The sequence below is a fragment of the Brienomyrus brachyistius genome, chromosome 1, assembly GCF_023856365.1.
Source record: "Brienomyrus brachyistius isolate T26 chromosome 1, BBRACH_0.4, whole genome shotgun sequence".
Taxonomy (NCBI): Eukaryota; Metazoa; Chordata; class Actinopteri; order Osteoglossiformes; family Mormyridae; genus Brienomyrus; species Brienomyrus brachyistius.
The window spans coordinates 29812259-29820541 of NC_064533.1; the positions used below are offsets into that span (position 1 = coordinate 29812259).

Consider the following 8283-nt stretch of genomic DNA (forward strand, 5'->3'; position numbering starts at 1 on the left):
TTCAGACGACTTTAGACAAGCACCTGGAAACTGACTTCATCCCAATCAAATCACTTCCTCATACTACACAAGATTCAGAAACACAAAGCAACTGCTGTTTTCATAGCCGAACAATTCACAAGAGAATTCTCACTACCGTAATAGTATTGGCAAGGTATCGTTGAATTTCAAAGGGATCAATGATTTCACACTCAACTTCTGCAAGATCTCTGCTCCGGACAACCGCTAAGAAGCATCAACATCGTGATGATTGAACATGAAAATCAAGGCGCTTGCTTGAATATTTTCTAATAAACAACTATTCAGAAAGTGAAAAGTGACACTTTGTGGAATGTCACGCATTGGCTCGGCGTGTGAGACTAAGGAATAAGGGCAACTTGGTTTCACTGGTGTGTCGGCTTTGAAGCTTGGGCTAAAAGCAGAGAAATAGCATGTTTCCACTCGGTTTCCAACCGAGGACCTTTCGCGTGTAAGGCGAACGTGATAACCACTACACTATGGAAACAACTGACAAGCTTCCCTTTCTTTAAGCAAAGGGAATTTTATGCAATCTGCTAATTCTCAGCGGCTCATGAAAAACCAGCAGCTGGCCTCCTTTGCAATGCAGTCATGCCCACATGCTAGCATTAGTTCTTATTTCAGACGACTTTAGTCAAGCACCTGGAAACTGACTTCATCCCAATCAAATCACTTCCTCATACTACACAAGATTCAGAAACACAAAGCAACTGCTGTTTTCATAGCCGAACAATTCACAAGAGAATTCTCACTACCGTAATAGTATTGGCAAGGTATCGTTGAATTTCAAAGGGATCAATGATTTCACACTCAACTTCTGCAAGATCTCTGCTCCGGACAACTGCTAAGAAGCATCAACATCGTGATGATTGAACATGAAAATCAAGGCGCTTGCTTGCATATTTTCTAATAAACAACTATTCAGAAAGTGAAAAGTGACACTTTGTGGAATGTCACGCATTGGCTCGGCGTGTGAGACTAAGGAATAAGGGCAACTTGGTTTCACTGGTGTGTCGGCTTTGAAGCTTGGGCTAAAAGCAGAGAAATAGCATGTTTCCACTCGGTTTCGAACCGAGGACCTTTCGCGTGTAAGGCGAACGTGATAACCACTACACTATAGAAACAACTGACAAGCTTCCCTTTCTTTAAGCAAAGGGAATTTCATGCAATCTGCTAATTCTCAGCGGCTCATGAAAAACCAGCAGCTGGCCTCCTTTGCAATGCAGTCATGCCCACATGCTAGCATTAGTTCTTATTTCAGACAACTTTAGTCAAGCACCTGGAAACTGACTTCATCCCAATCAAATCACTTCCTCATACTACACAAGATTCAGAAACACAAAGCAACTGCTGTTTTCATAGCCGAACAATTCACAAGAGAATTCTCACTACCGTAATATTATTGGCAAGGTATCGTTGAATTTCAAAGGGATCAATGATTTCACACTCAACTTCTGCAAGATCTCTGCTCCGGACAACCGCTAAGAAGCATCAACATCGTGATGATTGAACATGAGAATCAAGGCGCTTGCTTGCATATTTTCTAATAAACAACTATTCAGAAAGTGAAAAGTGACACTTTGTGGAATGTCACGCATTGGCTCGGTGTGTGAGACTGAGAAATAAGGGCAACTTAGTTTCACTGGTGTGTTGGCTTTGAAGCTTGGGCTAAAAGCAGAGGAATAGCATGTTTCCACTCGGTTTCGAACCGAGGACCTTTCGCGTGTAAGGCGAACGTGATAACCACTACACTATGGAAACAACTGACAAACTTCCCGGTCTTTAATCAAAGGGAATTTTATGCAATCTGCTAAATCTCAGCGGCTCATGAAAAACCAGCAGCTGGCCTCCTTTGCAATGCAGTCATGCCCACATGCTAGCATTAGTTCTTATTTCAGACGACTTTAGTCAAGCACCTGGAAACTGACTTCATCCCAATCAAATCACTTCCTCATACTACGCAAGATTCAGAAACACAAAGCAACTGCTGTTTTCATAGCCGAACAATTCACAAGAGAATTCTCACTACCGTAATAGTATTGGCAAGGTATCGTTGAATTTCAAAGGGATCAATGATTTCACACTCAACTTCTGCAAGATCTCTGCTCCGGACAACCGCTAAGAAGCATCAACATCGTGCTGATTGAACATGAAAATCAAGGCGCTTGCTTGCATATTTTCTAATAAACAACTATTCAGAAAGTGAAAAGTGACACTTTGTGGAATGTCACGCATTGGCTCGGCGTGTTTGACTAAGGAATAAGGGCAACTTGGTTTCACTGGTGTGTCGGCTTTGAAGCTTGGGCTAAAAGCAGAGAAATAGCATGTTTCCACTCGGTTTCGAACCGAGGACCTTTTGCGTATAAGGCGAACGTGATAACCACTACACTATGGAAACAACTGACAAGCTTCCCTTTCTTTAACCAAAGGGAATTTTATGCAATCTGCTAATTCTCAGCGGCTCATGAAAAACCAGCAGCTGGCCTCCTTTGCAATGCAGTCATGCCCACATGCTAGCATTAGTTCTTATTTCAGACGACTTTAGTCAAGCACCTGGAAACTGACTTCATCCCAATCAAATCACTTCCTCATACTACACAAGATTCAGAAACACAAAGCAACTGCTGTTTTCATAGCTGAACAATTCACAAGAGAATTCTCACTACCGTAATAGTATTGGCAAGGTATCGTTGAATTTCAAAGGGATCAATGATTTCACACTCAACTTCTGCAAGATCTCTGCTCCGGACAACCGCTAAGAAGCATCAACATCGTGCTGATTGAACATGAAAATCAAGGCGCTTGCTTGCATATTTTCTAATAAACAACTATTCAGAAAGTGAAAAGTGACACTTTGTGGAATGTCACGCATTGGCTCGGCGTGTTTGACTAAGGAATAAGGGCAACTTGGTTTCACTGGTGTGTCGGCTTTGAAGCTTGGGCTAAAAGCAGAGAAATAGCATGTTTCTACTCGGTTTCGAACCGAGGACCTTTTGCGTATAAGGCGAACGTGATAACCACTACACTATGGAAACAACTGACAAGCTTCCCTTTCTTTAACCAAAGGGAATTTTATGCAACCTGCTAATTCTCAGCGGCTTATGAAAAACCAGCAGCTGGCCTCCTTTGCAATGCAGTCATGCCCACATGCTAGCATTAGTTCTTATTTCAGACGACTTTAGTCAAGCACCTGGAAACTGACTTCATCCCAATCAAATCACTTCCTCATACTACACAAGATTCAGAAACACAAAGCAACTGCTGTTTTCATAGCCGAACAATTCACAAGAGAATTCTCACTACCGTAATAGTATTGGCAAGGTATCGTTGAATTTCAAAGGGATCAATGATTTCACACTCAACTTCTGCAAGATCTCTGCTCCGGACAACCGCTAAGAAGCATCAACATCGTGATGATTGAACATGAAAATCAAGGCGCTTGCTTGAATATTTTCTAATAAACAACTATTCAGAAAGTGAAAAGTAACACTTTGTGGAATGTCACGCATTGGCTCGGCGTGTGAGACTAAGGAATAAGGGCAACTTGGTTTCACTGGTGTGTCGGCTTTGAAGCTTGGGCTAAAAGCAGAGAAATAGCATGTTTCCACTCGGTTTCGAACCGAGGACCTTTCGCGTGTAAGGCGAACGTGATAACCACTACACTATGGAAACAACTGACAAGGTTCCCTTTCTTTAAGCAAAGGGAATTTTATGCAATCTGCTAATTCTCAGCGGCTCATGAAAAACCAGCAGCTGGCCTCCTTTGCAATGCAGTCATGCCCACATGCTAGCATTAGTTCTTATTTCAGACAACTTTAGTCAAGCACCTGGAAACTGACTTCATCCCAATCAAATCACTTCCTCATACTACACAAGATTCAGAAACACAAAGCAACTGCTGTTTTCATAGCCGAACAATTCACAAGAGAATTCTCACTACCGTAATATTATTGGCAAGGTATCGTTGAATTTCAAAGGGATCAATGATTTCACACTCAACTTCTGCAAGATCTCTGCTCCGGACAACCGCTAAGAAGCATCAACATCGTGATGATTGAACATGAGAATCAAGGCGCTTGCTTGCATATTTTCTAATAAACAACTATTCAGAAAGTGAAAAGTGACACTTTGTGGAATGTCACGCATTGGCTCGGTGTGTGAGACTGAGAAATAAGGGCAACTTAGTTTCACTGGTGTGTTGGCTTTGAAGCTTGGGCTAAAAGCAGAGGAATAGCATGTTTCCACTCGGTTTCGAACCGAGGACCTTTCGCGTGTAAGGCGAACGTGATAACCACTACACTATGGAAACAACTGACAAACTTCTCGGTCTTTAATCAAAGGGAATTTTATGCAATCTGCTAAATCTCAGCGGCTCATGAAAAACCAGCAGCTGGCCTCCTTTGCAATGCAGTCATGCCCACATGCTAGCATTAGTTCTTATTTCAGACGACTTTAGTCAAGCACCTGGAAACTGACTTCATCCCAATCAAATCAATTCCTCATACTACACAAGATTCAGAAACACAAAGCAACTGCTGTTTTCATAGCTGAACAATTCACAAGAGAATTCTCACTACCGTAATAGTATTGGCAAGGTATCGTTGAATTTCAAAGGGATCAATGATTTCACACTCAACTTCTGCAAGATCTCTGCTCCGGACAACCGCTAAGAAGCATCAACATCGTGCTGATTGAACATGAAAATCAAGGCGCTTGCTTGCATATTTTCTAATAAACAACTATTCAGAAAGTGAAAAGTGACACTTTGTGGAATGTCACGCATTGGCTCGGCGTGTGAGACTAAGGAATAAGGGCAACTTGGTTTCACTGGTGTGTCGGCTTTGAAGCTTGGGCTAAAAGCAGAGAAATAGCATGTTTCCACTCGGTTTCGAACCGAGGACCTTTCGCGTGTAAGGCGAACGTGATAACCACTACACTATGGAAACAACTGACAAGCTTCCCTTTCTTTAACCAAAGGGAATTTTATGCAACCTGCTAATTCTCAGTGGCTCATGAAAAACCAGCAGCTGGCCTCCTTTGCAATGCAGTCATGTCCACATTAGTTCTTATTTCAGACGACTTTAGTCAAGCACCTGGAAACTGACTTCATCCCAATCAAATCACTTCCTCATACTACACAAGATTCAGAAACACAAAGCAACTGCTGCCGACATGAATGAGGGATGTCTGCGAAAGAGGGAGCTCCTCTGTCTCCAGAGAGGGGGCAGGCTTACAGCCTTCCTCAAGGAGAGATTTATACCGAAGAGAGGGGTCTATCTATCTCTGGAGAGTGAGAAAACTACTGAAAGACTCTCACATAATCAGCTGAAACACTCTCATATAAACAACTGAAAATGTATAAATTCACATACACAACTGAAAAGCTCTCACAAACACTAGTGAAACTTTCCACACACAAGTAAGTCCTTTTTTGACACTTTTAGTTCTGTTTTTTTTTGGGCTATGATCTTAAACTTTTAATCAGCTGATGAACAGCCTGTTTGAGTTTAAATGCAGTTTTCAACAAATTGCTCTCTCTCGTTTTTGTCTCTCGCTCCTGTTTCTTCTTTTTGCATTTTGAAGCTCTACTTACAAGCTGGTTATGAGCCACCAGCACTAAATGCGAATGCTTGTAATTTTCCCCCCGCTCTTAAAATTTTTGTTTAGGACTGTATGCGAAAGATTTTCACTTAAACAGTTTTTTTTAAAAACAACTTCATCACTAGACCGATGTCGACTCCACAGTCCACAGGTAGCCTAACAGAAGCATCAGCCTTATGAAGCAGCATTTTGGCCTCAGCAGGGACCATCACAACTTTGTCAGAAGCAACAACAGTCCGGCAGCAACTGATTGTTGAAACTGCAAGTGTGGACATGGTGGACAAGTGCTTTGCGCCTTTCTTTCAGTCGGGCGGCGTAGTAGCGTTCCGCTGCCGGCTGCACCTCCAGCTCCCAGTGGATGCGGTCCCCGTAATCAAGCGGAACAGTGTTTCGGGACGTAGAGTTTAGACAGGAGAAGAAAAACGTAAAATGTAAGTAAATGACATTAACCGTCCTATTGTTAGATTTGGCAGTTTAGGGGAAATTTAAAATAGCCTTAATTTACACCGCTGACTGACTGAGTCTCCCCACTGAATGTTTGCTTATGTGACCTGTCATCAAATCATTGCATGAATACAACTAACCTAAGTTAATCTTATTAAGAAAAAAGAAATTGAAGTTTCCCTTTATTGCATTTTCACAAACTGAGTATCAGTTTCAAAACCAGAAAGTATAGCAACAAAGGATTTATCCAAATGTCTAACATGCTTTCGGCACAGAAAACAGAGACTTGGTCAGCTTTTCACTAGAACTCTTTGGTTTTCCCCTGGAAATTACAGAAGTTTATTTATCGATGTGTCTTTGCAGTTCCATGGCATGTACCCACATAAGCCAGGTGTTATAAACCTGTTATAACTTATGTTAACTTTCCTAGACATCTAACACAGTGTCTGAAGGTGGTGATTATAGTAATTATAACACATTTTGAATACTCATTCCACTGCCTTTATACAATTCAAGTGCATCCATGCTTAATTGATGAATATGAAAAGTAGCAAGTGCTAACTTTTTGAATGCTGAATTGTACTTGGACAGTATTGATGTGCATGATCATATTTGTATGGCTGTTAAAATAAGCCTAGGTTGTAGCATATCTTGTACTGCTTAATTGTCATATATCCTATGAGGTCACTTGTAGTGGAGTTAGAGTCTGAAAATAAACAACACTGATGTCCATGCCATGCTTCACATGTCTACATTGCGTATTTGAACAGAAATTAAGAATCTTGCTGCAAATTATTGCAGGGAGGCCTTTCTGGTAACAGATTATCTCAGAGACAGTAACAAAAGGCATCAGAGTTGCAAGCCAGCCTGGTGGTTAGTGAGGATCAATCCAGAAGTCTGTGGTCTACTTAGATAAGTAATAGTATACAGTGTAATATTAGCATATGGTGTAATAATATAGTGCAACTATATGATATTAATGAAATTATTAGAATTATGGGTCCTCAGCGGCCAGGGCCTCTAACCTACATGTCAGTAATCTAAAATAATCTAAAATTAAAATCAAGAAAAAAAATACTGAAAACGTATCAGCATTGCATCAGGCGCAAAATCCAGTGAATCTGGCTCTGATTGCATAATAATAATATTTTCACTCTCCATGGGAGGAATCAGAGATTATTTCAATGGACAAAGGTTAGAAGAGTTCTACAGGAGACTTACGGGACTGAAGCGCCTCAGTCACTCTGCTGAATCCTCTAAAAAGGACTACAGATTCCATACGTACCATTTCAAATACTTTTCATTGCTCTGTATAATGCACATTCACAGGTAAAGATAAGGTTCACCCAAGAGGTTAAGGGAAGATCAATGGGAGTGTGATCCCAAACGCATTTAGTAAGGTGCCTTTATAAATTAATGTGGGCCATGACAGTAGAGGAGTGCCACGTTGCAATTTGAGATCAATGTTCAACAGTTGAGCAACATCACAGCTTAACAGTTATGTGAGATAGTTTAAAATCATGTGGTCCATATTAACATACAAAAACAAAACAGTATAAACTGAAAACATATACTGGGTGAATTTGTAGGAATTCAATGAAAGGGTTTTTTCTGATTAAATTTTTATATGCATGGTTTCAAAGGCTGCTAGACTTGATGTCCATTTTTAGGTCTATGTGACACTGAGGACGTACGGTGTAGTGGATTGGGCACAAATTGAATCACACATAGTTAACAAGGTCTGGGTGTTAGAAGAGGGGCTTGCCTCCTGACCCAAAATATCGACTCCCTTCTGGATCTCACATGATCATGCCAAACACCTATTACAGACCTTGGTGGCTGTAAATTGCTTTTTGCACAGGTTGTTTTCCCAGCCGAAACCCACTGCTGACTGGGATAAGCTACTGAAAGGCAGGTGGTTACCATGAAACGAGGGATGCTTACAAGAGCAGGAAATGTCATCATGAACAAGCCCAGTATCTTGGCCACTGGTGTATTGCCTTGCCTCAGGATTATAATGTATCATTTGCTGAACTCCAAAGACTAGTGCTGTAATTCACTGTGGTGGTAGTTTTTCCAGGGCCAATAACACCTCCTAGTATACAGTACAGGCCATTGTTGTCTTTATTTTCATGACCATTTTCATGAGAATCTACATTGGTAGATTCTCACTGAAGGCATCAAAACTATGAATGAACATATGTGGAGTTATGTACTTAA

The 8283-nt window shown here is 41.1% G+C and overlaps 8 non-coding genes across 8 annotated transcripts; all 8 read right to left on the reverse strand.

The window, feature by feature from the left end:
* Nucleotides 1-432: 432 nt before the first annotated feature.
* Nucleotides 433-505, reverse strand: trnav-uac (transfer RNA valine (anticodon UAC)). The gene has a single exon. It is a non-coding gene; the product is annotated as a tRNA-Val (tRNA).
* Nucleotides 506-1069: 564 nt separating this feature from the next.
* On the reverse strand, nucleotides 1070-1142 carry trnav-uac (transfer RNA valine (anticodon UAC)). Its single transcript has one exon. It is a non-coding gene; the product is annotated as a tRNA-Val (tRNA).
* A 564-nt stretch (nucleotides 1143-1706) lies between these two features.
* trnav-uac (transfer RNA valine (anticodon UAC)) lies at nucleotides 1707-1779 on the reverse strand. Its single transcript has one exon. It is a non-coding gene; the product is annotated as a tRNA-Val (tRNA).
* Nucleotides 1780-2343: 564 nt separating this feature from the next.
* On the reverse strand, nucleotides 2344-2416 carry trnai-uau (transfer RNA isoleucine (anticodon UAU)). Its single transcript has one exon. It is a non-coding gene; the product is annotated as a tRNA-Ile (tRNA).
* A 564-nt stretch (nucleotides 2417-2980) lies between these two features.
* trnai-uau (transfer RNA isoleucine (anticodon UAU)) lies at nucleotides 2981-3053 on the reverse strand. Its single transcript has one exon. It is a non-coding gene; the product is annotated as a tRNA-Ile (tRNA).
* Nucleotides 3054-3617: 564 nt separating this feature from the next.
* Nucleotides 3618-3690, reverse strand: trnav-uac (transfer RNA valine (anticodon UAC)). Its single transcript has one exon. It is a non-coding gene; the product is annotated as a tRNA-Val (tRNA).
* Nucleotides 3691-4254: 564 nt separating this feature from the next.
* Nucleotides 4255-4327, reverse strand: trnav-uac (transfer RNA valine (anticodon UAC)). Its single transcript has one exon. It is a non-coding gene; the product is annotated as a tRNA-Val (tRNA).
* Nucleotides 4328-4891: 564 nt separating this feature from the next.
* On the reverse strand, nucleotides 4892-4964 carry trnav-uac (transfer RNA valine (anticodon UAC)). The gene has a single exon. It is a non-coding gene; the product is annotated as a tRNA-Val (tRNA).
* Between the last annotated feature and the right edge of the window lie 3319 nt (nucleotides 4965-8283).